Raw genomic sequence first — 25,260 nt, 5'->3', positions numbered from 1 at the left:
AACTGAGCCACCCACCCAGGCACCCCACTTAAATCTTCTCCATAGTGGCCCTTTGAACCTTAGGTTTTCTTTTTCTTTTTTCTATTTTTAAAAAGCTTTATTTGTGGAATATTAGAGTTTTTTCCACCTTTATATTAAAATAATTAAAAAATAGAACATTTGATAATAGACATTCATAGAAAATCTGGAAAGTGGACAAGAGTAAAAAAAATAGGTGTAATTCCTCTACCAAATATGTATGTGCTTGCTCTGGTGCCCATTTATAATTGTTGGACAGTCTTCCTAATCTCCAGTGAAACGTATGATGAGTGAAGTTGATGACATTTTTCATAGTCCCCAAGGACATGCCCTAATTCCTCCTTACCCTCTTGTTTCTTATTTCCTTGAAAGTGCCTCAGCCCGTATAGCAAAGCTTTCATTGCAAGTTAGGGAGATATTTATCCTGCATTTTCAGCACTGTTACCATGTGTATCTTTTGCAGTCATGGGGATGAAACCTGTTGAAATAAAGAGGAGAGAGAGCGACCAGTGTTGAGAAAAGCACTGCATTTTGCAGAACACATTCAGTTTAGTTAGGGTGGCCAGGTAGAGCACTTGTTCGCTGAAGGGCATTTGCACGGTGTGTGCAGCTGACTCTGCTCTGCCTAACGCTCCGCGGCCACGCTTGCTCTCCTTGTCTGCACCGTCGCATCGCATGCCAACAGCATGTTAACTGTGTGCTGTGGGTTTTTTTTTCTTTTTATCAATATATATGTTTTTAGTAAGGAAAATATTTCAGAAAACAGAAGCAAATCTGTGTTTGGCAGGGCGATACCAAGAAGATGTGTGTATTAAAATTGCGTCAGGACATCAGTCTTTTGGTGGAGGAATACTAAGTGCTAAGTTCTGTAATGGCATCACTTACGTGGGCATATGCTATGGGAAGTGGTCATAACATATCCAAGTGGTGATTTGCTCTTGTTTCTAGGACAGTCATGCTGCTTTACAAGCTAATTCAGAATATGCAGTTGTACCAATGGCACAGTTGCGTTTTTGTTTTCATTTTTTAAGGGGTGGCATCAGATGCTCTTCTTGTCCCCCTAGAACTTAATTGAAAGATATTAACCACAGTTCCAAAATGAAAATATGTTGGGACAGGCGAAGAAATTCTTTCAGTAATAGAAAATAGGAATTATATTAAAAACTTTTTTATATGTTTATTTTTGAGAGAGACAGAGACAGAGCGTGAGTGGGGGAGGGACAGAGAGGGAGGGAGGCACAGAATCTGAAGCAGGTTCCAGGCCCGAGGTGTCAGCATAGAGCCCAGCGTGGAGCTCAAACCCAGGAACCGCAAGATCATGACCTGAGCCAGAGTTGGACGCTCAACTGACTGAGCCACTCAGGCGCCCCAGGAATTATGTCTTAAAGGGAGACTTTGGCAATATTCTGTTTAACAAATGTGTTTCCGTTCATAGTATTAATCCTAAATTATGGATTGTTAAGTGAGCCATAAACTGTTGATGTTATCAAGTCGTAGGAGATGAACAGAAAGGAAAGTTAATATTTTGACACCAGTTTCCTAAGTAAAAGTGCTAATATTTGACAACATGATTGTTTCCTAAGACACTAAATGAAAGTATATTTTCTGCTGGGTATTTACCCAAACAATAGGAAAACACTAATTTGAAAAGATATATGCACCCCTATGTTTATCGCAGCATTATTTACAATAGCCAAATTATGGAAGCAACCCAAATGTCCACCGATAGATAAATGGATAAAGATATGGTGGATACATACAATGGAATATTACTCAGTCATTAAAAAGAACAAAATCTTGCCATTTGCAACAACATGGATGGATCTAGAGGGTATAGTGCTAAGTGAAATAAGTCAGTCAGTCAGAGACAAACACTGTATGATTTCACTCCTATGTGGGATTTAAGAAATAAAACAGAGAAAAGAGACAAACCAAAAAGCAGACTCCTAAATACAGAGAACAAACTGATGGTTACAGAGGGGAGGTAGGTGGGGGAATGGGTGAAACAGGTGAAGGGGATTAAGAGGACACGATCACAATGATCACTGAGTAATGTGTAGAATTGTTGAATCATTATATTATACACCGGAAACTAATATAACACTCTTAACTATCCTGAAGTTAAAATAAAAACATAAATGATTTTTTTAAAGAAGAAAGTATGCTTTCAATCATGTAATTTCTGGAAAGTAGAAAGAGTTGATATGAAAGTTATCTATAAAATTATAGTGTAACTTTTCTTAATATTGCCCTACATTTTATGTACCTCTTAGTTATTTTTGTGCTATAATAATCTTAGAAATAGTTGCAACTCAAAAGTAAAGTATTAACTAATGGCAGATAACACAGTGGCTAACATTAAAAAAAATTGACAATATCAAACGTTGGCAAAGATATGGAGCAGCCAGAACTCCCGTGTTCTTGGTGGGAACCTAAAATGGTACAACCACTTTGGGGAAGATCTGGCAGTTTTTGTGTGTGCGTATGTGTTTTTAAATTAAACTAAAGCATACACCTATGCTGTGGACCACACCTTCCACTCTTAGGTATTTACCCAAACGTATGTTCGTAGAAAGGTTTGTACAAGAATATTAATAGATGCTTTTATTCATTGTCACCCAAAACCGGAAACAGCCCAGTTGTCCACCCATAAGCTGCACGATACGGTGGCATATTGCTGAGCAATGAAAAGAAACAGACTGCTACCTAACATGCACCGCAACACGGATGCTGAGCAAAAGTAGCCTTACGCAAGAGAGTACATACTCTGTGTTCCCATTCATATCCTGTTCTAGAAGAAGCAAAACTAATCTGTTGTGGAAAAAAAATTAGGGCAGTGGTTGGGAAAGGGACATGAGGGAACTTTCTGGGGTGGTAATTATGTTCTGTATCTTTTTTTTTTTTTTGAGAGAGAGAAAGAGAACAAGTAGGGAAGGGACAGAGGGGGAGAGAAAGAGAGAATCTTAAGCAGGCTCCACACCTAGCACGGAGCCCTGCATGGGACTCGATCCCACCACCTTGGAATCATGACCTGCACTGAAATCAAGAGTCGGACACTTCACTGACTAAGCCACCCAGGTGCCCCTATATCTTTTTTTTTTAAATATTTTTTTAATCTGTATTTTTGAGAGAAGAAAGAGACACAGTGCAAGTGGGGGAGAACAGAGAGAGATGGAGACACAGAATCCGAAGCAGGCTCCAGGCTCTGAGCTGTCAGCGCAGAGCCCCACGCAGGGCTTGAACTCAGGAGCCATGAGATCATAACCTGAGCCGAAGTTGGACGCTTAACCGACTGAGCCACCCAGGCGCCCCATCCCTATATCTTAATAGGGGTTTGTGTTACATGAATGTATGCATTTCTCAGAAACATTATGAATATACATACACCTAACTTAGAAAATTTTCATAATAAATTGTTAGGAAAATATTGATTGATGGAACTTTTTATGACTTGTTTCATGCATTTGTTATCATATAAACTTTGTTTCTCTTTGTTTTGGTGATATTTACATATATATCTATATCTATCTAGATAGATATAGGTAGATATCTATAGATAGATAGATAGATAGATAATTATGCTAAATTGTAGCCTTATTTGAGGAGTCGGTACAGAGAAGTACATTTTAGCTCATTAATACAATTGTCTTTCTTTGGGGTTATTGTCACATTTCTCCTCCTTTTTTTTTTAATTAAAAAAAAATTTTTTTTTAAACAAAGAGTGGGACTGAGTGGCAATGTCTTCAGATAGATTATCATAAATCTTGTGGTTTCTCTAGGATTTTTATTGCATGTTGCTTATATAATGCCTTTTTGTTTTTAACTTTAACGATGGGGAAGAGGGAGGGAGTGGTGAAAAGTTCGCTAACTTCAGGTACCACTGAACATGGGCTTTGAACCTGGTTGGACCAGGGTTTGAATCCCATCAGGGTCACTTACAGCCTACTTGCTTTAACCCCTCTGATCTTCATTTTTCTCATCGATAAAATGGTGGTGGTAACTGCTTCCTCCGTTTCAGAGGGTTTGTTGAAAAGAGTAAATGAAATGACGTTTGTAAAGCAATTAGTATAGTGTCCAGCATGTAGTAATAGTAAGAAAGAGGGTTATGAGGGAATACTTCAGTCCTTGGACTTTAAGTCTTCCAGGTTGTTTGAGGAGGAAGTAAGGCCATAAGGTAATATTCTTAGATGAAAATGAACCATGCATTTGATGGTCTCCGAGTGGACATTTGTGACCCGGGAATGATACTAAGGATATCTCTGGCTGGATTCCTCCCTAAAGATATTGAATCAGTAGGCCCATACAAAACGACCAGTGTGATAAGGCTTTAGCGCTCAGAGTGGTGCTGCTGGAGAATAAGTTCAAGTAGCAGACATTTTTAGCCTCCATTCTTTCTCTCCTCTATATACGCCGGATACCTTATCAGTAATGTTGAATTAATGATCGGTTTTAAAAAATATTGATCATCCCCTGGGTGCTAGGCGGTGTGTTTGACGCTATGGCTATGATGCTGAACAGAACACAGGCCCAGTACTCACAGAACTTCCAGTCTGGTGGGGGAGGCATTACATAATCATACAGTTCAGTAATTACTGTGATAAGTACTAAGAAGGAAATGTTGCACGACCAGGTAACAGGGGACCTGTCCTAGTCCTAGTTGTGGGTGCCATACGGAACATTTTTTTTTTTTTTTTTTAGACATCACATTTTAAAAGACAAGAAGGAGCTAGGAGAGGATAGTGGGAAAGAATATTCTGGGCAGGTGATATTTGCAAAGGTCCTAAGTTAAATAGGGGCATGACACTTTAAAGGAACTGATAGAAAATCTGTGGAGTAGAGAAGTGAAATTGATGAGAACTGTGGTAAGAAATGAAAGTTGGAGAGTGAAGTCGAAGCAGAAGTCTACAGAGTAAAATCAGTCAAACTTTATACTAGATTAGGTGTGGGAGGTGAGGGAGAGGGCACTGTCAAAGGTGACTTCTGAGTTTCTGGCTTATGTGCCTGTATGGTGGGTACTAGAGCCCGTTCTCCAGGGGAGGACCCAATTTTGACAGAAATGACCTTGGGTTTGATCTTCATCCTGTTATGGTGGTGTCTTTGAAACAACCAGGTATGTGTTTATCATGCTGTGAAGGACAACACCTACCCCCCCACGGCCCCCCGCCCAGAAAGCTTTCCTTTTGTGGCTGGCTTACTTGCTTTCTCTTTCTTGCTTTCTTGCTTTCTTGCTTTCTCTGTAGCTCAATCTTGTAGGTATAATATAGTGTGGGAGTCTCTTCGCTCCTTATCTGCCTGATAATCATGCTCTTTCTACACTACTGGTGTCCTATGGTTCAAGTTCTCTTTTCTTCTCTTAGATTATTACTCTTATGGCTTTTTAACTGGGCTCCCTGCGTTCTTTCAAATTTCCCCTTAATTCTTGTTTCACAATATATCCAGAATAAGTTTTTGAAATACAGATCTCATCTTATTATTGTCCTTCTTACAACCCTTCCATATCTTTTTGTTTATAAACATCCAAATCCTTAACATTGTCCCTAGCCCTTGGTGAATTACTCTTACCCCTGCAGACTTCCCACCTTTTCCTTGTGCTTTCTACTGAGCTGTCTTTAGTTGACCTTCCTCGAGTATCACCTAAAGCATCACATTCCCAGGGAAGCTTGACTTTGAACTTCCTTGTTAGGCGCTTCTAACAATATGTCATGTATTCTTATTGTTTTATATATACTTGTGCCATTGGCTAATTAAGTAATCTTTGTACTGGACTAAGATCTGTGAGGGCAAGGACTGTTTAGATCTCCACAGTAACCCTCTCCCCTACCACAGTGCCTGGCACGCAGCCTATGACCAACAAATGTTTGTTGAATGAATCATGAACTTTCTAGTGCCTAATTTAGGTACCTGTTATATGCCATGTTAGTTAACTGACAGGGGGAAACAAAAGCAAGTGTTTTCTTTTTTCAAATACCAGTGTTCTACCGTTAGGTTTTCTTCATGTCGACTGTTTCCATGGAAACAGCAGCCAAGATTGTTGGGGTTGCTGTAATACTCTGTGGGTGACATTTGCTGCTACCATTGTTAACCAAGACGCAGAAGTTTAAATTTTTAGATACGTCTCTTGACTTTGAGATCTAAAATGTAAAAATTTAACGTGGGGGAGAGTTGTTACGTACTCACTTTTTCCCAGTAATCTTTTGAAGGTCTTCCTTTCCATTAAAATAGTTTGCTGGAGAGTTCTAGAAGAGTTGTAAAGCATGAGCGCCGTTCTGTTTCTACCAGATAACTTTGTGTATTTTCATTCTATTGTCTATCACTTACTTTCTTTTCTAATGAATGCTTGGTTAGTAAGTCTTACTAATACACCTTTACGTAGTTAGAACATAATTATAGTGCCTGTAACATAAGTGAACCTGTCTTATCAGGAATCAGAAGTTCAGATCGCATTCAGGATGCTAGCAGGGGTGAAGGCATTTATATCCAAAATTACTTCTACAACTCAGAGCCACTGATGAGAAAGCAGGTGGGTTCCAGATCTTGAGACATTTATTTATGAGGTAGGAGTAGATGGCCTTGGATGACAGCATCGTTGCAGCGGCGAGAACACGAAGTTTCCTTTTATACCTTAAAAGCCCAGGAAGAAAGCGGTAAGCATGGTTAAAACATTTCTTTATATATCCTTTTATATACGAAGGTTACATTCAGAACTTTGTAAAAAGTTTATGCCCCATGGTAAATATAAGTGAATGTTTTCCAAGAAGCTGTTCGATATGGATGGACAGCTCAAAAATTGAGATGCTAATTGAGTTTTACGTTCATTCAAGTTGATTTTGATATCGGAATGCTGAAGCGAAAAGTCACCTGAGTTGTGTGGATGTCAAAAAGAATGTTGACTTTTGAAGACCCCATCTTATCACAGTAAAAATAAAAACGAATTTTTTTAAAATTCTGAGACATTCTTGTGAGAGTAAAAAATGAGGCCCATCTAGCATTTTGGCCCTTATACAAGTAACAGTATGTATTGTCTTCTGGCCATTAGTCTCCATAATGCTAACTAACAACAGAAGATAAATAATTTCCCTGTGAGTCTATCATCCATTTATTTATATGCACATACGTGTGTGTGTATATATCTGTATCTATGTAGATGAGTATGTACATATTTTGGTTTGTGCAACCTCCACGTATTTATTTTAAGTGTATATCCTTTAAAAATTAAAGCTCTGGAACAGACTGCCTGCTTTGAATCATGTTCAATTACTCACTTGGGCATCTTGGGCAAGTTACTTAATATTTCTTATTTTCAGCTTCTTCATCTGAAAAATGAGGTTGCTGCTGCTAATGATGATATCAAACTCCTGAGGATTAAATCTGTTCATTCCCCATCTCGGTTAATACCATGTCTGACACAAAGTAAACACTTAATAAATATCAGCTATTACAATGATCTCGTCTGTCATTGCTTTTTTATATGTCAAAATTGCTCTCGTGAGTTAATCCCTGTTTAATTTACACTATTTGTCTCTTCATGACATCAGTCCTGTCCCTGTTGTTTAACCACAAAAAATCCTAATTATTTTGTCCTCTCCCCGTGTTCTAGTTCTTTTCACTTGTTCTCATTTTAGTTGACTACCTCTCAATCTTTTTCTGGCTAAACTGTGCTTTTCTGTAGCATATTGGGCCTTGAATTTCAGGCAGGGTGGGCCCTCGGTGTTTACCATGGTTGTTTTGTGTTTTAGTTTTCAACAGTGGCGAAACTTCCTTCTTCCACACTACCTTGTCCCACTGCCCCACCCCCCACCCCCCAATCCCTACCCAGGGCTGTGCTGAAATGTTTGAGCTGGAACAAGCTTGCTGATTGTCTAGCCCGGTGCCTTTGTTGTTCCTAGCAGAAGGTGACAGCCTAAGACTCCACCTCCTCCTGATGATGGGCATTTTTGGTAAATCTTGAAAGACATTTTCGTCCTCAACAGAAGGTAATTAACAGAGTAAAATATTAAATAGGTCATTAAATTTGGGCTTTGGGCAATATCAGGAAATTCTTATATTTATGACTGAGAAGCTAACCTTGAATTACAGGGAGTGTAGTTGTATTTTGATGGGAAATACAAGGAAAGGTCACGTATAGCTTTTGTTTTCTTTGATAGGTCTGTGCTGGTTTTGATACGCTGACTCCTTACCCTCCGGCTTCTCGCCTTTTTTTTTTGGACATCCTAAAGTGTTGCCCAAATCCACCCCTCTTTTGACCGTTGCTACTCATTACATTAGTTCAAGTTCTCATTACCATTCATCTTGACCATTGCAGTCACTTTCTGTTTTGCCTTCCTACATTATTGCCATATCCCCTTGCCTGTACCAAACCCACTGCCATAGTCCTCTCCCCTGACACGCAGACCCATTCACATCATTTCCCTGTAGCCATCAACTAAAGTTTGCCTGAAGGCTGACAGAAGCCTGATTACTTTTGAGGGAAAAATACCTATTTAAGGGAGGAAGGTCTGAATCCCTCTGTGAGAGACTCTCCTGCCAGCCGGTTAAACTTTGCAAAGAGGCATCTAGCCAGTGTATAATGATACTGGGGGTATTCTGGGAAAGTCTCCTTGTTAAGTCAGCTCCACTCAGATCCATTTCTTTGGAAGTACCTGAAATTAATTAAAGATGTGTTCCTTTAATGTTTCATTTTGTCTTCTGTTACGTGCAGATGTCCTCAGAACAAAGTAATATATTAATTTTCGTAAATTGGATACAAATCACTTTGTCGATTTATTTTCCTTAGATTTTGTTGGAAAAAGAAAAGACAGGTAAGGGTAGAGAATGTGATATCGAAATGGAGGGAGGGAAGGACAGAGATGAGGAGAGAAAAGACTAAGAAAATAAAGTTTATGAAATACCATTGATCTAAGGTTCTGGAGCTGCCTGTAAGCTTAACATCCCTCCAGTGGGTCCTTTCCTTTTCACCATCTTTTCTATTAGAATTTGTTTTTAGATATACAGTTGATCTAGCTAAATAATCTGTAACCTCTGTGGACTAGATTCTTCGGTACCTATGTAGATTAAAAGGCGTCCTCACAATCTATAATTACAAACAGTTATATAAATCATACTTAATTGAAAATATACTTATGTAATGGATTTTTTACCTTTAAGGCTGTTCTCTAAGCCAAGAGTTTTCCTTTTATGGGCATTTAATGTGTGCCTCTGCTTTTCACATTCTAATGAAATGAATTAAAATGAAGAGAATGTGCATTGAAAACATTTTATCTGCCAAGAGCCACAAATACAACTGAATTTTTCGTTTGTTGTTATTTCCAGTTTTGATCACATTTGTTCTCTTAAAAACTATTGTGAAATATATAGGTTGAAAATGGAGACTTAAATGTGTTCAATCAATAGAATTGTGGATTAGGTACTCAGTTTTATTTGCCTCGTACACAGCCCAGCACATAGCAGGCACTCAGTAAATATTTGTTAGATATAATTTAATACATTAAAGATTAATGTAAATAACGTAATTAAAAATTAAATTAAAGGCTACAGAATAATATCTGTGGCCATAAAATTCTAGATCATTCAGAAGCAATATCCTGAGGTAATATTTTGAAAAGATGAATGCATTTCTCAAAAGCCATAAACTTCCTTGTGTTCTGTGTATGGGTAGAATTATTTAACATGGAATAAAATAGACATGGAATAACACCTTTACGTTTGGAAAACTGGCTCTCTCATGCTTCACTGAAGCTCTCATGAATAATTTTATGTATGTGTATATTTTATTAATAACAGTTTCGCAGGCAAAATTACAGGTTTCCCCCCTCTTCAAAAGTTCATGTTCCGCCATTTTGCTTCGACAAAGGACTTACAAGAGTACTTGTTTTCACTGACCAAAAGAAATCCAAAGAGGATTTTTACTTTTACAAAAAAAGAAAGGAAGGAAGGAAGAAAGAAAGAAAGGTGAAAATAGCACTCAGTGTTTGTTTTGCATGAGCAATTACCAGGGACAGCGCACATCTGGATTAGCCAGAGTGGCCCTACACCCCTTCCCAGAGAGCTGCACTCAACATCTTGCCATGAAGCCACCACAGCTCTGAACTGTGTGAGCCTCTGTGCTTTGTCTCGGTTTAATTTGTGCATCTGTCGGCAAGATGTGCCCTAAGGTATCAGAAAAGCCTAAGAGAAGTTATTTGGGGGTATAGGAATGGCCCGCATTTTTTCCACATAAATTGATGGTGATCGCTTCTTTGCTTTATGCCATTTCTACTTACAGAAGACTTCGTTGGAATGCTCCACGTCCAGATAGTGGCGGAAACCTGTATTTGAAATGGAGGAATGGGGAGGGATTAGATTAATTATGAGTCATTGGATCTCTGGTGGTGAGCAGATTGGGATAGGTGCTAAATGGATTAGAATGGTCCAAAAATAGTAGATGGTTGCAGTTATATCTGAGATGTAAAGAGGCTGAAAAGTTAGTTGGTGAAGTATAGGATTATAGGGGCATAGAATAATGGTGCTTACTTGTTTTGAGTTGATTAACAACTGTTTGGTAGGCTCTTCATTGGGATGGAGAGGGTCAAAATAAGACCCTTTGGTCTTAGGGACTTCTTTACAGATAGAATTCCACAGGCTAATGAGTCCCTTTCATGTAAAAAGCTGAGATACAACTGAATGAGCTCTTTTTTGTACTCTCATATGTGTTAACCTTAAAAATAAAACAGCAAAAATGGGTTTATTCAGAAATAGCAGAGAATTTTAATTCAGGACATACAAGCTTTGGCAAAACAATAGGCAAGTCCCACAAAGGAGAGGAATGTTATTGTATGGAGAAGGAGGAGGAAGTTGGGAGGGGTTGTTTTGAACAAAAGTCCCTTGGAGAAAAGCTAGAGTTCAGGGTGATGATGGTTTCTCATTGGCTGACTTGCTGGAGTAGCTGATTCCTTGTAGGAGATGCGGTGTCCATCTTTTCCTGTTGGGGCCTGTAGTTGATGAGTCTTTCCTGTTAAGGATTCTTCTGTTGTAGTCTGTAATTGATGGTTCTTCCTGTAATTGACCAGTGAGTGGTGTGGCTCCTACTTTTGGCCTTCTCACTCTACTTAGTGAGCTTTTGCTTTATTAATTTTCACTGGTGTTTGGTGGAATTCTGAGGCTTCAGTTATTTATCCTGGGAGACATGGAGGGATAGGCCCTGTTGAAATTCACATGTCTGGCTTCTTTGGGGTGGTAGTCTCCGAGTGAGTGCGTTTATGGACATAGGGATTTCTTGTAACAGGAAGTTGCTGTTTTATTTAACCCCTTTCCTCTGGAATCCTCTTTTTTCTTTTTTTTTTTTAATGTATATATATTTTCTGAGAGAGAGTGAGAGAGAAAGCACGTGTGAGAGGGAGAGGGGGAGAGAGAGAGAGAGAATGAATGAATCCCAAGCAGGCTCCACACTCAGCACAAAGCTAACATGGGGCTCAATCCCACACCCCTGGGATCCTGACCCGACCTGAAATCAAGAGTCAGATGCTTAACTGACAGCCTCCCAGTCGCCCCAACTCTGGAATCCTCTTGGTCTAACTAGCTCCCTTTTAAGGCCTCATGGGGATATGGTACTGAAATCTTCCACTTTCAAGAAAGTTTAATCTCGACATTTATAGTTAGCATATGGAAGGGAATAATAACGCTAAGAGATCCTGAAGATCTTTATGCTGCGCCCATGTCACGTTCCCACCATTGAATTCTAGGAAACCTGCAAATTTGCTAAGAAGCTAAGGATACCTGTCCTCACATGCCTCATTCCTATGTAGGTACTCTAATTTTCTTTCTTTCCCTTCATTTATCAATTTTGCACACTATTCTATTAATTTGAAGAATATGCCTTCTTAAACAAATGAACTTGATTTTTATAAGTTATACATGGCCGTTTTAGAAAACTTTAGAAAGTAGTCACTTGTGGTCCCCATCACTGCTTTTCATGTTCTGGATGTTATGTTTTAAATTAAAGGATAAATATATTAAGTCTAATGTAGCTACTTTTTTTTATTTGACCAGTTTAACAATGATTTATAATTAACTGATGTAAATTAGTGTAATGTGTGGCTTAAAAATTTTTAAGTAGATATTTTTAAATGATAAATGTATTTAGTCTCTCCCCCCTATCCCCCCCCCCCAAAAAAAACACAATTGCCTGAGCAGATTAGGTAGTTAGAAGATGATAGTGTTTGAGGGAGAATACTTTTAAAATCAATAATTAATTTATATTAACTCCTTTTCTCATCAGAAGTTAATATACTCAGAAATATCATTTTTATATCTTTTTCATTTCTCCTTTAACTTTGAAATTTGATGTTAGGAGTCTGGGGCATTTGTGAATTCTATGGTGTGAAGACTGACTCCTCTACTGCCCTTTTCAATGATGAATTAGCACACTACGCCCACTATTTGCTGTTTACGCTTGAGTAGTTCATAGCATTTCATCTACTTTAAAGCCAATATACATACCCTTAATGTAATTGTACTAAGACTACAAGTTGTTATATGATTAATATTTCACTCCCCCATGTACATAATATGTACAACACAACACAATGCTTTTCAAGTGTATTATTGTACTTCTCCAACTACTGCAAAAATATAGCTAGAAGGACACAGCATCCAGAAGAAGTAATAAGCATATGGTACTGAGCTGTTTATACCATATGGTGATGTACTCAATAACAAGAAATGCTATAAATATAAGGTGCTTATTAACTACTTTATAATTGCTTGTTATGTGAATTCATTTAAAAATTTGTAAAGGGAGGTATAATTTTTAAATGTCTCTATTTCTTAACTAAAAGCCTTAGGAAATACGGTCATTTTTCGTATTTCCTAAACTGGGTTTCCTACTGGTCAAAACACTATAGGCATTCTTAAAAGTGAAGAAACATTTCTAAGGTGTTACGATGAACTCTGAATATATGTAGTACATCAAGGGAAAAGATAGAAGGCTCGGCTCCGTAATTGTGTAAAAATATTGTTCTGCTTAATTTATTTTGCATTAGCTTATACCGAACATCCATCCAACTTTCTGGGTTTCTTTTCTGAAAGTGTTAGGATTTATGCATGTGTGTATAGAATAGTTTATAGATTAACTCAGATTAAATCAAATAGCTTCTAGAAACAGGGTAGATTCCCGTATTAGACTACTAAGCAACAGGTATTTTTAAAGTAAAAAATTACAATAAATTTGAAGAAAGAAGCAACAAAATAAAATGTTGGAGTAGAAAATGACTGTCAAATTGTAGCGTGTGTATGTGTGTGTGTAATTCTAAATTTTAAGTTTTTGTTTTCAACAGAACCATTAGATTTTTCTGGGGGTGTTATTTAGGGCTAGGATATAGGAACCATTAAGAATTGTGAAATCTTGGGGCACCTGGGTGGCTCAGTTGGTTAAGCATCCGACTTCAGCTCAGGTCATGATCTCACAGCTCATAGGTTCAAGCCCCGCGTCGAGCTCTGTGCTGACAGCTCAGAGCCTGGAGCCTGCTTCGGATTCTGTGTCTCCTTCCCTCCCCCACTCACGTTCTGTCTCTCTCAAAAATAAATAAACGTTAAAAAAATTTTTTTTAAATAATAAAAAAAAGAATTGTGAAATCTCTTGTTTCTTAGATTGTCTCCGTCTAAAATGTCTTTCAGTATTAATAAAACCACTGAAATATCTAATGGTAATTATTACCACTTTTTAAAAGCTTTTCATAATGTTTAGCTAGAGGGCAAAAAAGCCCAATATTTAAGGATGAGTTCAAAAACTGTCAGTCTTTGAGAAACTGAGCAGGAATCTACATCTCATATTTAAGAATAGATTTAAAGAAAATTCCCAGAAGTAACCCTATTCTGCAGTATGATTTGATTTTTTTCATCTCCCTGTAATTCCTCGCCCCAGATTGTATCTGAAAAGGCTAAATCTCCTAGGTAAAATTTACAAGTACAACTAAACCTGTATATCTGTAAAGTGTAAAATGTTACAGGAGTAATTTGAGGAGACACATGGTAATGCTGTCATGGCAAACACCACCAAAGGGATGTACGTATGTATGTAATCCAGATAATATATATAAAGGTATATGTGTGAATGTATAAAATCCAGAGTATGTAATACAGATAATATATATAAAGGTATATGTGTGAATGTATAAAATCCAGAGTATGTAATCCAGATAATATATATAAAAGTATATATGTGTATATATAAAATCCAGAGTGAGAGGCTTACCAAACAAGTAAAAACCTGATCCCTTATTGCCTGATCTGTTTGGCACTTACGTTTCAATGATACCTTAAAATGTTGGCATTTTGGTTTATGAACGACCCACTTCTACATTTGGATAGAGTGATTTATTTCCCTGGAACCATAACCATTTGTGTCCAGGTGGCTTCACTGAAGCCACGTACCTTGTGGTGGTTTTTTTCCAAGCCTCACCAGGCCTGGCTGCTTTTCACATATGGTTCCTAATAAGTGGGGGTATGTGAATGCCCAACCGAGAGCAGGTTAGTAGCCACAAACTACGAGTGTGGGTATGTGTGTGAGAGAGAAGTAACAGGTGACAAACATTTAAGGGAAGTGGCAGTTGAGACAGTCGGAGAGCTCTTTGTGGAAGAATCATGGGTATGTATATTAATGAATCATTGGGTAAACATTAATGGCTAGTATTTTCCATTTAAGAAGATAAGGAAGTCTGTAACGTAACAGGGCAGAGGCTTAGGAAATTGGTGGGACGAGTAAGGGGAGTATGATGTTGGGGGTGCAGAGGGACGGAGTAGTTGAGACGAGGTGGAGGTCAGGGAGAGAAAGGAAGGAGAGACGCTGGAAGATACTGTCAGAGAAGAGTGACAAACTAGCAGTCCCTGGACGCATGGTGGTATGACATATGTGTTCAGTGAGTGGTTTGAAGAAGCTTCTGGCTAGAACACAGAGTTTGGAGGCTTAGGGGTGGCAATAAGAGTCAGACATACCCTGTTAAGGCACTAGGCCTTTCTTCTATAAAGAGATTTGTTTTTTCCTGGAGAGAAATGATAGAATCATCGTTGTTTGTTATGAAATCACCTGTTGTGATGGGGAAGTGAAATGAGACACAGGAGGTATGATTACAGTAGTAACAGGGACCTGATTTAGAGCAGAGGCAGTAGAATAAAAACTCTAGAGGTGGAATCCAGATTTGGTGAGGCAGGTGAAAGCATTCTGTCTCTCAGTCCTGAGATTGTTCTTAACCGCGTGCAGGCAGGTGCATTACAAGATGCTGGAGTTATGAGTGATGCAGGACACGCTACTTGACCTTTAAGGGATGTCCTGTAGGGCGGACACATGCTGGCAAGTGGTTGCTTTTACCACAGCAGTGAGGAGTGAATGAAGTCGTAATAAAATGGCGGCGTAAGGGACAGGATGAGTGATTTTGTTTGGGTGGATGAGAAAAGAGCTTTGTAGCGGAGGGTTCACTTGAATTGGCCATTAAGTGGACAGGGGTTCTGCAGATCAACAAGGCAGGAGAGGGCATTCCAAGTGGAGAGAAGACTTGCTGAGGTCAGGAAGTTGTTTAAGTAGTTTGGCGTAGCCAGAGGGTGGAATGTGTAGAATCTGTCAGGAAATGAAACTAAAGGAGGCAGATGTAGAAGGTTTAGGTAGCAGGCTGAAGAATTTGGCTTTCGCTTTGTGGTAGCAGTTGGAGCCTACAGAAGGGTGTTAAGAAAATAAGATCACCATTGTGGGGCTGCTGGTGCTGTAAAGGGTGGATAGTTGAGGAGGAACGGGACTGTGATCCCTGTTGAGGGATTAGTAAAACGACAGGTGCGACAAGCCATGTGGCCTACTCTGGGAGGAGTGGTGGCGATGGAGGGTAGAGAACGCACAAGTAACATGTTCTGGAGGGGGAATCGGTGGGAACTTGGTGACTGGGGGTGGAAAATGAGGCAGAGAGGGAGAGAAACAGGATTCTCTGGTTCTAGTTAAAGGGTACTGGGCGTCTAGAAGAAGTGCCATTAGGAAGTGTGGTAATAGGATCATTTAGAGGGAAATAATGACACGGGTTTTGAACATAAGTGTGAGTCAGATATACAGGAACTGAGACAATTCTTTAATAACTTGGGAGAAAAATAAATGTAGATCTGTTCTCAGAGTGTATTCGGAAGAAATGGTAACCATTTTATTAAAAACTATACAAATAAAGAAAATAGAGGCATGTCTTCATCTCATCTTATTATGGAGGAGGGGTAAGAGTAGTGGAAGGGTGTTTAAAGGGAAAAATGTATTCATTTGCATGAAAATGGACAACTTCTTTATGTCAGTGGGCACACAGGCCCACGGGATGCCTGGGAAAAGAAATTATGATCTGATAAAGAGCTTTTATCTTAATATATGAAGTTCATATCAGGAAAGAGACTTAAAATTCAATAGGAAAAAAATGGGGCCAAGGATATAGAGCCCCTCACAAGACAATTAAGGCTAATAATCAGATGAAGTTAGCTACAGCCAAAGAGATGCAAAGTAAAGGAAAAATGAGATGTTACACTTGTATTTTCAATGGTCAGATTTATAAATATTAAAAAGAATAAAATTAACCAGGATTAGAACAGTTTGAGAGAAGTTAGCATGCTTATACATTGCTGGTAGGAGCCAGAATTTTGTTGGCTCTCTGGGAGGGCAGTTTAGTGACATAAATCAGAAACTTTTTCAATGGGCCTGGCAACCTCACTTTCTTAGCATTTGCCTGAAGGAAATAACTGCAAGGCTGTCACAAAAGAGTGGTACATTGGATGAGAGAGAACCAGAACAGACTGGTATAATTTAAGCCCAGGGAGCAAGGAGTTTCAAGGAGAGGAATTAGTAAATTACAGAGAGGTAAAGCAGAAGCTGGCCCTGAGAAGTGATCAGGAGGTCTGGCAGTTAGACACTTCAGACCGCAAAAGCAGTCTTGGGCTGGTGGAGATTGGAAGCTCTTTGTGTAAAAAATTGGAGATTGCACTCACGGTCTCACATTCCAGAAATATTGGGGGTGAGTTGAAGGTGGGGGAAGCGGTAATAGTCGACAGATCTCCCGTTTTCACATTTAAAACTGTGGAGACGTGAACTGCCTTTATGGGGAGGGGAGAGACTTAGAGGTGGGAGAGAGAGGAGAAAACTGACAAAGGTTGACAAAGGTATGGGATATTGAGCCCAGGTAGAGGGAAGTTCATCTGCAGATCGGGAAGGAGGAGGTCTGTTGCAAGGAGCAAGGAGTTAAGGCTGTGTGTAAATACACTAATAACCTGGTACATATGGAGGTTTGGTTAAGGAGCAGGACGTGCTGTCACCTCGGATAGTCTTCCAGTTCATCCCAGGATTCAAGATCTTCCCCCTTTTCCATTTGGCACAATTTCTGAAAAGAACTGTCTGTGCTCTAATTGCTGTCTTCCAATTTTCTCTTGAACTCTTTCCAGGAAGCTTTTGCGCTCATTCCACCAAAACTCTGTATCAAGGTCACTGGTGAATTCCATGTTGCTAAATCCAAGGCTTACTCAGTCCTAATCTTATTTTACTTGCCGGCAGGATTTAACACAGTCGATTCTTCCCTCCTCCTTGAAGCACTTGGTTTATTTGGTTTCTCCACACCATGCTTTCCTGATTTCCTTCCTACCCTAACAGCCACTCCCTTTCAGTTTGGTCCCCCCCCCCCTTATCTCCCAGACTTCATAGTACTGGAATGTCCTAGGACTCAGTCTGCTGGCTTCTTTGCTACTTACCACTCATCCACTCTCCTTTGGGGATCTTTTCCTATCTGATGGCTTTCCATACACTGATGCTTCCTAAATTTGTATCGCCGGCCCAATCCTCCCTCTTGAGGCGGGCGGTGTAGTTAACTGCCTACTCAGAGTCTCTACTTGGAGATCTGATAGCCATATCAAACTTAAGATGTTCAAACTTGAGTATAGCCATTAAAGCTACCCTCTTACAGACTTGCATCTCAGTGACGTTCATTCTCTTTTTCCAGTTCAGACCAGACACCTTGGAATCATTTTTGACCTCTACCCCCCCGCCTTTGACCTCTAACACCCCCCCCCCCCCCCCCGTATCAGCCCACACGCTCATCTTATTCTTTGGCAAATCATATCGGTCTGTCTTCAGAATACGTCCAGAATGGAGTCGCTTCTCATGATCTCAGTCATGTCTGCCTGGTTCTTACAACAGTCATCTCTTGCTTAGACGGTTTCAGTAGGCTCCTAATTGCTTCTACCTTTGGCCTCTTCTCAGCATAGCAGCCACAGCGATCCTGTTGAGGTACTTAGAGTAAAAGCCAAAGTTGTACCATAAGCCCGCAAGATTTAGTTAGCCCCAGTTACCATTCTGACCCGTTTTCTTCTGTCTGCCTTGTTCGTGTCTTCCACGCTGGCCTCTTTACTGTTCGCTGAACACGCCTGGCACGTTCTTCCCTCCAGGCCTTTATGCTTACTATCTATTGCATTCGTCTGGAACAGGCGCCTTTATACCAGATACCTGCGTGGCCTTCTAGTTACTTCCTTTTGGTTTTAACTGAAGTGCCACCTTCACAGTGAGCTTTTTGGCTGATGGCTCCACCTAGAAAGCCACCCTTCTCCCAGCGCTGTGCCTTCCCTGTCATACTTGCTTTCTCTTTCTGGCTGTTGTAACATTTTTAGCTTCACAGTAATCCTATGTTGTAAGCAAAATTCCATTGCTGTTTTACACACTAGGAGCCTGAGATTTATAGACGTTTAAGTGCTGTGCACATCACGACGTCACGTTGCTACTGAGTGAGTGAGAGGGCCACATTTTGAACCCAGACCTCAAACTCTGCAAACTCTAACTCCAGGGACTCTTCTGATGCTTTTCACTCCCTTGGGTAATTGAGAGTTAGTGGAGAAGTTGCGATCCACAATCACTGAAACTAGGCATTTTTGAAAAGACCTTCAAGTTAAGAATTTATCAGTCACTTGAAAACAAGTGTTTTCTGTATTTTACTGTGCAGGAAGTTAAATGTTTGAAAGTTTTCATCCTTTAGAAGAACACAGATGATTTAATTTAATAAAATCAGAACACTTGCCTTTGAATGTAATAGAAAGAAGCATCTAAATGATACCCAGCAGGTCAAGTCCGAGGTAAAACCGAACCGGTAAAAACGGTAGCTCCCTCTCACCACCTGCCCTGCACCGTTCAGGTATGTGCAACACTTGGGAATTTGTGACGCCAAGATGTTAGACATTGCCCCAACTCAGCTGGTGGTAAGGAGTACAGGTGGGAAGAGCCCACGTGTTGCAGGAGTCTATCTTCCCTGGAATAAAGTTCTTTCCACAGAGGTCTTTCGTTACTGGCAGAGGTTTGTCTGGATACTTGGCCGTCCAGACACGTTTAGCATTCCATATGGTATGTTTCTTTTTCGAAATAGTTTTATATCAATTCTGTTTTTAAACTACTCTAAGGTAATATAATTTAGTAGGACTTTCTAAAATACAGCTTTCGGGGGCGTCTGGGTGGCTCAGTCGGTTAAACCTCCAACTTTGGCTCAGGTCAGGATCTCGCGGTTCGTGGGTTCAAGCCCCGCGTCGGGCTCTGTGCGGACGGCTCGGAGCCCGGAGCCTGCTTCGGAGTCTGTGTCTCCCTCTCTCTCTGCCCCTCCCCTGCTCGCTCTCGCTCGCTCTCTCTCAAAAATAAATAAACATTAAAAATAAAGTAAAATACAGCTTTAGTATCACTATCTGAGCCTGTAGGAAATGGGAAGGTAATGCAGTTTGGTTTTGGCCTTTATCTTTTTTTTTGCATTTGAAAGTTTGTCAGTATAGCTTAACGATTCAAAATTAGAAGACTAAAGGTGGAAGGACATTTGAGACTTGTTAATTCTCTGCTAGCCACAATTTAACCTCCATTTCATAGGGTAAGATACTGAAATTAACAGAAGCAATAACAAATGTGTGGACTAAAAGGTAAATATGACCTATCACTAAGTATTTGGTTATATATAAAAAAAGAATCACAAGAATTTTAGGTCTACATTTAACTCCGTGTGTGTGTGCGAGAGAGAGAGAGATCAATTAGTATTTAGGAAAAGCTGACAGTTTATACGCAGGAAGCCAAGGCTTTGGAATATATATGATATACTAACAAATAGTAGACACTGCATAAACATTTGGTGAATGAAAGAATTAATTACGTAGTGACCTAGTTACCCAGCTGGCGTAGAGCTTAGAGCCTAAGTTTCATAGCTTCTAGCATTTTCTGCTTACCTTATTAATTTTCTGGATTATTAAATAGGGTACATGTAACTACAAGTGGCACCTTGAGAATTTTATGTTTTGTTTTTTAATTTATATTTTGCATCTTAAGAATTTTAAAATGGTTTTTTCAGATACCACAAGAAGGGATAGACGAATAGCTAAGTGTGCTGAATTACAGCTTTATATAGAAAAATGAGAGAATCATATATGTGGAATTGTTGGAAACTGCTCTTTGGTCGTTTTCCTGACGACACGGAATAGGAAATAAGTTTTGATTAATTTAAGAACAGGATTTATGTAAGGCTGTCATAGAGTATGCTAAGCATTTCTGTGCAGCTAAATAAGACATGCTTCTCGCAGTAGGAAAAGGCTCTGGGAAAGGAACTTTATTCCGGGAAAGACAGACGCCTCCAGTGTAGGCTCATCTCAACAATTTACCTCTTTGAGTTTGTGTCTTTGTTGAAAGTCGTCTTGGTTATTGACGGGTACTTCTTGTGAAAGAAGACTGTTAGAACCCGTCAGTGCTCTGTACTCGTTCTCACAGTGTGACCCAGGATCCCTTACTCTCTTCCATTGGGCCCACGAGGTCAAAACTGTTTCCCCAATCATGCGAAAACATTATCTGCCTTTTCCACCATCATTCTCTGATGAGTGTCTAATGGAGTTTCCAGAGGATGCATGTGATCTCACAACAGATTGAAAACAGAAACAGATTTGAGACTCCAGGTTTGCAGAGATGAAAAACAACTGCCTCTCTTCTCACTGTATTTTTTGTTTTGGAAAAAGAAATGTTATTTTTCATAAGAATCTTGGCATGTAACAGGTTTGTTGTTTTATTAACAAATGAATATTTCAAGATTTTATTTAGTCAATTGCGTTGTCATTTCAAGAATATTATCTAAGTGGAATAATGTCCGCAGCCTTTTGGGTCTGGCTTTTTTCACTCCGCATCATTCTTTGGAGATAATTCCAGGTTGTGTGTAGCAATCATAATTCATTCTTTTTTATTGCTGAGAACTGTTCTGTAGGACAGATGTACCATGGTTGTTTACCCACCCACCCGGTGAAGGATGCCTGGGTTGTTTCTAGTTGGGGGCCATTGCAAATAAAGATGCACAGGCTAACGAGTGAATATAAGTTTTCATTGCTCTGGAATAAGCTGAACAGTAGCCTCACGTTAGTTCTTTAAGAAACCGCCAGACTTGTCCAGAGTGGGTAAAGGGTTTCTTAGGTGTAAAAGTTTGACATCCACTGCCTTGTACGAAGGCGGTTGTCAAAACTGGTCCGTAACATACACAGTAAGAAAAGTTTCAGGGGCGCCTCGGTGGCTCAGTCTGCTGAGCGTCCAGCTTCGGCTCAGGTCACGATCTCACGGTTCATGAGTTCGAGCCCCGCATCGGGCTCTGTGCTGCCAGCCTACTTCGGGTTCTATGTCTCCGTCTCTCTCTGCCCCTCCCCTGCTCTTTCTCTCTCAAAAATAAATAAACATTTAAAAAATTTTTAAAAAGTTTCTTGTGTTGATAGCATCAGGTAAGAAAATAACTTTTTAAAATTCTCAGACTTTTAAAGGCTAAAGGAAGTAATGTCTCATTCTCTGTAGTCCTAGAGCAGGGTGCAGCATGTTGACTGCTTTGCAGTGCCGTGAATAAAAAACGTGCAAGGTTTTCTCCTATATATTTATATAGAGATATTATACATTTTAGGACTCTTGAACATTTCAGGCTCAAGCATGAGCCTGAGAACAAATTTTTTTTTAGTGCATAATATGTGCCAAGAACGGGGAATACAAGAGATAAAGAAGATACTATCTTTACCCTCAGAGAGCTGAGAAGACAGATAAACAAGAAGGCAAATGTTGTAATTGCTGAAATGAAGGTATATGTAAAGAGCAGCAAGGTCGTAAGGGGAGGGAGATGTCCCCGAGACCAGGAAGGAGGCTGAAGGGATTCGACAGAGCAAGTAGCGTCTAAGTAGGAGTTTGCCCGAAGGACACGTAAGGAGAGTCTGAGCCTCTCGGCGTTGATGAGTCAAAGGAGCCATAGGAGTTTCCCATCCAACCATACTGTGCTGGTAATCCTTAGCTCATTGTCTTTTTCCCTGGGCTGGATCTCCTGGGTTCGGACCCCGAGGATTCCTTCAGTCTGAGTTAAAAATAACCTCAAGAGAAATCTGAATAATACACAGTTTTGGAGTTTGCAAATTGACTAAGAAAAAGCATAGCTCTTCTGAGAGTATCTGTGATGCACCAGGATATACTTGTCTCAGCAGGAAGAGCAAGCCTGTTACTTGTAACTGGAGTCAGGTAGAAAAGACTGCCTGCTCACTCCCTTTCCATTGTACTGCCTGTTTTTCAAGATATTATTTAAAATGTGTTGTAATATTCCCAGCCGATTTAATAGCTTCTGTCTCTTTACTCTTCCTGGAATATTAGCTAAACAGATGACGTAGTTTTGTAAAGATACACATTATACTACATTTTATCTTTGTATTATGAAAGATATTTAAGACTATTATTTCTTTAACATATTTTAATATTTCAGATTGTGCTCACAGAATATCTGAAATCAAAATTATATGTAAACACAGACATATCCTCCTGTAAACATAGATGTGCTTCTGGCCACCTAGATGTAGCAAGAGTGCTCAAGCAAATTGTCACTTGTGTGGTCTTTGAGCATTTACTGAGCCCCTCCGTGGGAGGTCCAGCTCTTAAGGACCTCATAGGTTAGTGTGAGAAGTGGTACATAAGGTGTTGGAGTGGATTTGCACACAAAGAAGGAATGAAGTCATCTGCCCGGGTTGGGAGTAGAGGGATGGGATTAGGGGTTGGAAAGACAGGATCAGGCTGCCTTTGTCCTTAACAAAATTCATACACTAAGGCTTTCATGAAATGCCTCTCTTCTTTCTTATAATTACTTAATTTACTTTTGGGTTATTTTGAAGCGAGAAAGAACTAGATTTATCTCTCTTATCTCTTACCAAGTAATTATAAGTTGTTTGGCTTTTTGCAAATCATAGAATCTGTCTGAACTTTTGTTTCTTTAATGATAGTAATAATAGCTAATACTTATATAGCACCTATTATGTGCCAGGCTCTGTTGTACACACACACACACACACACACACACACACACACACACACACACCTATTTATTCTATCAGCCCTTTGAAATAGGCACTATTATTACCCCCATTTTACATCTGAGAAGGAAGCCGACACAGAGACATTTGGGAAGGTCACAAAGCTAGTAAGTGACAAGAGTGAAGATTTGAACCCTCACGGACCGGCTTGAGTATGTGCTCTTAACTGCTTATGCTATACAGCCTCACAGTTCTTTAGTCAGTATTTCTATGCTGACCACATGTTAGTGATCTACACATGATAATTTTTCACTTAATATTTGTCTCATGGTAGCAGAGGTATTTCGGGGGTGGAGATAATGCTGTTATTTGGTGTTTCAAATGGGAACATGTTATTTTTCCACATGAAAAGATTGTGTGATAAATAATCAAAGAACTAAAAGTCATTTAGAGACTTAGAAAATAGCTAAAACATAATAGTCTGAAGAGAGATGCTTTCTTAGTCATTATGTGGGAGGCTAGAATTGCAGTATATTTTCCTGAGGAAGAGAAAAATTAGAATAAACACTATCACAAAGAAAAGAAGAGCCAAGGATATGTGAATTTTCTTGCTAATTGGGTCAGGAGTAAGAGTCTGGGTACATTCTGTAGTAGGATACCCGGTCTGTCTGCCTGGGATAAATGATGTTTCTCCCCTTAATCTCACAGACCTGCACTGACGTTTAACAAGTTATGATGCCCAGCGGGTAAAGAACCAGCCTCGTGAGTTACAAGAAGCACTTGCTCTCTTCATGTTGGTACTGATACGAGGTTAGATCACAGGCTGCTGCTGTTGTTACTTTATCAAGTAATTTTTCAAAACAAACAGTTGATCGCAGATCAGTCCTCCCCTCTGAATCCTGTCCCATCCGTTCATCATTTATGGCCGTTCTTGTCTCCTTGGTTGAAATGTTAATGTTGTCTCTCTAGTAAATACCCCAAATAAATAAAATAGTAAGTGCCTAAGTGTGATGGGAGGAGAATTTTGTCATTGAAACAAGTGTCGGGAGCATTAACGTGGTGTCCTACCCTCTCCGTTCTTAGGGTGGGGAGACCCGAGCTTTGTGATTCCCCCAACCCCGAGTGTGTCGGGCCTCGGATATTTTGATCTGCCGTGGACTCCTCAAGCGTGTCTTGTGCTCAGAAGCCCCTGAGACTGCAGAGAGGCTCTTGCCCGGCTCTGGCTGGCTGACATGCCCTGTCCCGACTCATAGCGCACGTTCTCCCCCTTTGGAAAGTATTTCCGGCTCTAAAGCCAAACTTGAGTTAGATGCCACCTAATTCATCTCTCTCCGTATTCACGTAGCAGCATTCTTAGGATGCTTATGATGCTTTCTTAGAGTATACTGAATTTTAATAATGAGTTTTCTTAACTGTCCTCTCTCTACCTCTCCTGTCTCCTTGTTCACTGTTTGGCACATACTGGAGGCTGTAAATATTTACAGAAGATGAATATAGACAGCTGCTGCCTTTGGGGTTGATTTTTAACCCCCGGGTGCTGCTGGGGAGGGGGAGGGGAGCATTCCTTACTAGCCCCGCACTAAAGGGGAGAGGCCATCATGAGAGTCTTAAGGCTGGAGAGGAGGGAAACACACACACACACACACACACACACACACACACACATTGTTGCTTTGAGTAAGCAAGAAGAAATCGAAGTGTGGAATAATAGGAGGTGGAATCGTAATTTATAACACATGTTATCTAATTGAATTACAGTGGGCCTCTTCCTCTAATGGCATAAAAGAGTATTGCACTTTATGGAGTTTGCACAGATGCTGTTTATGTATGCCGCGCGGTCGTATATTTCTATAAACTGTGCTACAGAGAGAATATTCAAATCGTACATATTTTGAAATCCGTATTTTCTAAACAGTGCAGGGCAAAGGTCGTTTTTTAAACAGGCACCAA

General features: G+C 39.8%; 1 protein-coding gene across 6 annotated transcripts in view; it reads left to right on the top strand.

Moving 5' to 3' along the window:
• The window catches only part of LNX2 (ligand of numb-protein X 2), an 80,006-nt gene that overhangs the window by 17,553 nt on the left and 37,193 nt on the right, over window positions 1-25,260 (top strand). The gene's annotated exons all lie outside the window — the stretch shown is intronic.

Source organism: Acinonyx jubatus, chromosome A1 (assembly GCF_027475565.1).
Source record: "Acinonyx jubatus isolate Ajub_Pintada_27869175 chromosome A1, VMU_Ajub_asm_v1.0, whole genome shotgun sequence".
Taxonomy (NCBI): Eukaryota; Metazoa; Chordata; class Mammalia; order Carnivora; family Felidae; genus Acinonyx; species Acinonyx jubatus.
Note: the sequence above shows the minus strand (reverse complement) of the source record. Positions and strands in the feature narration are given on the sequence as shown.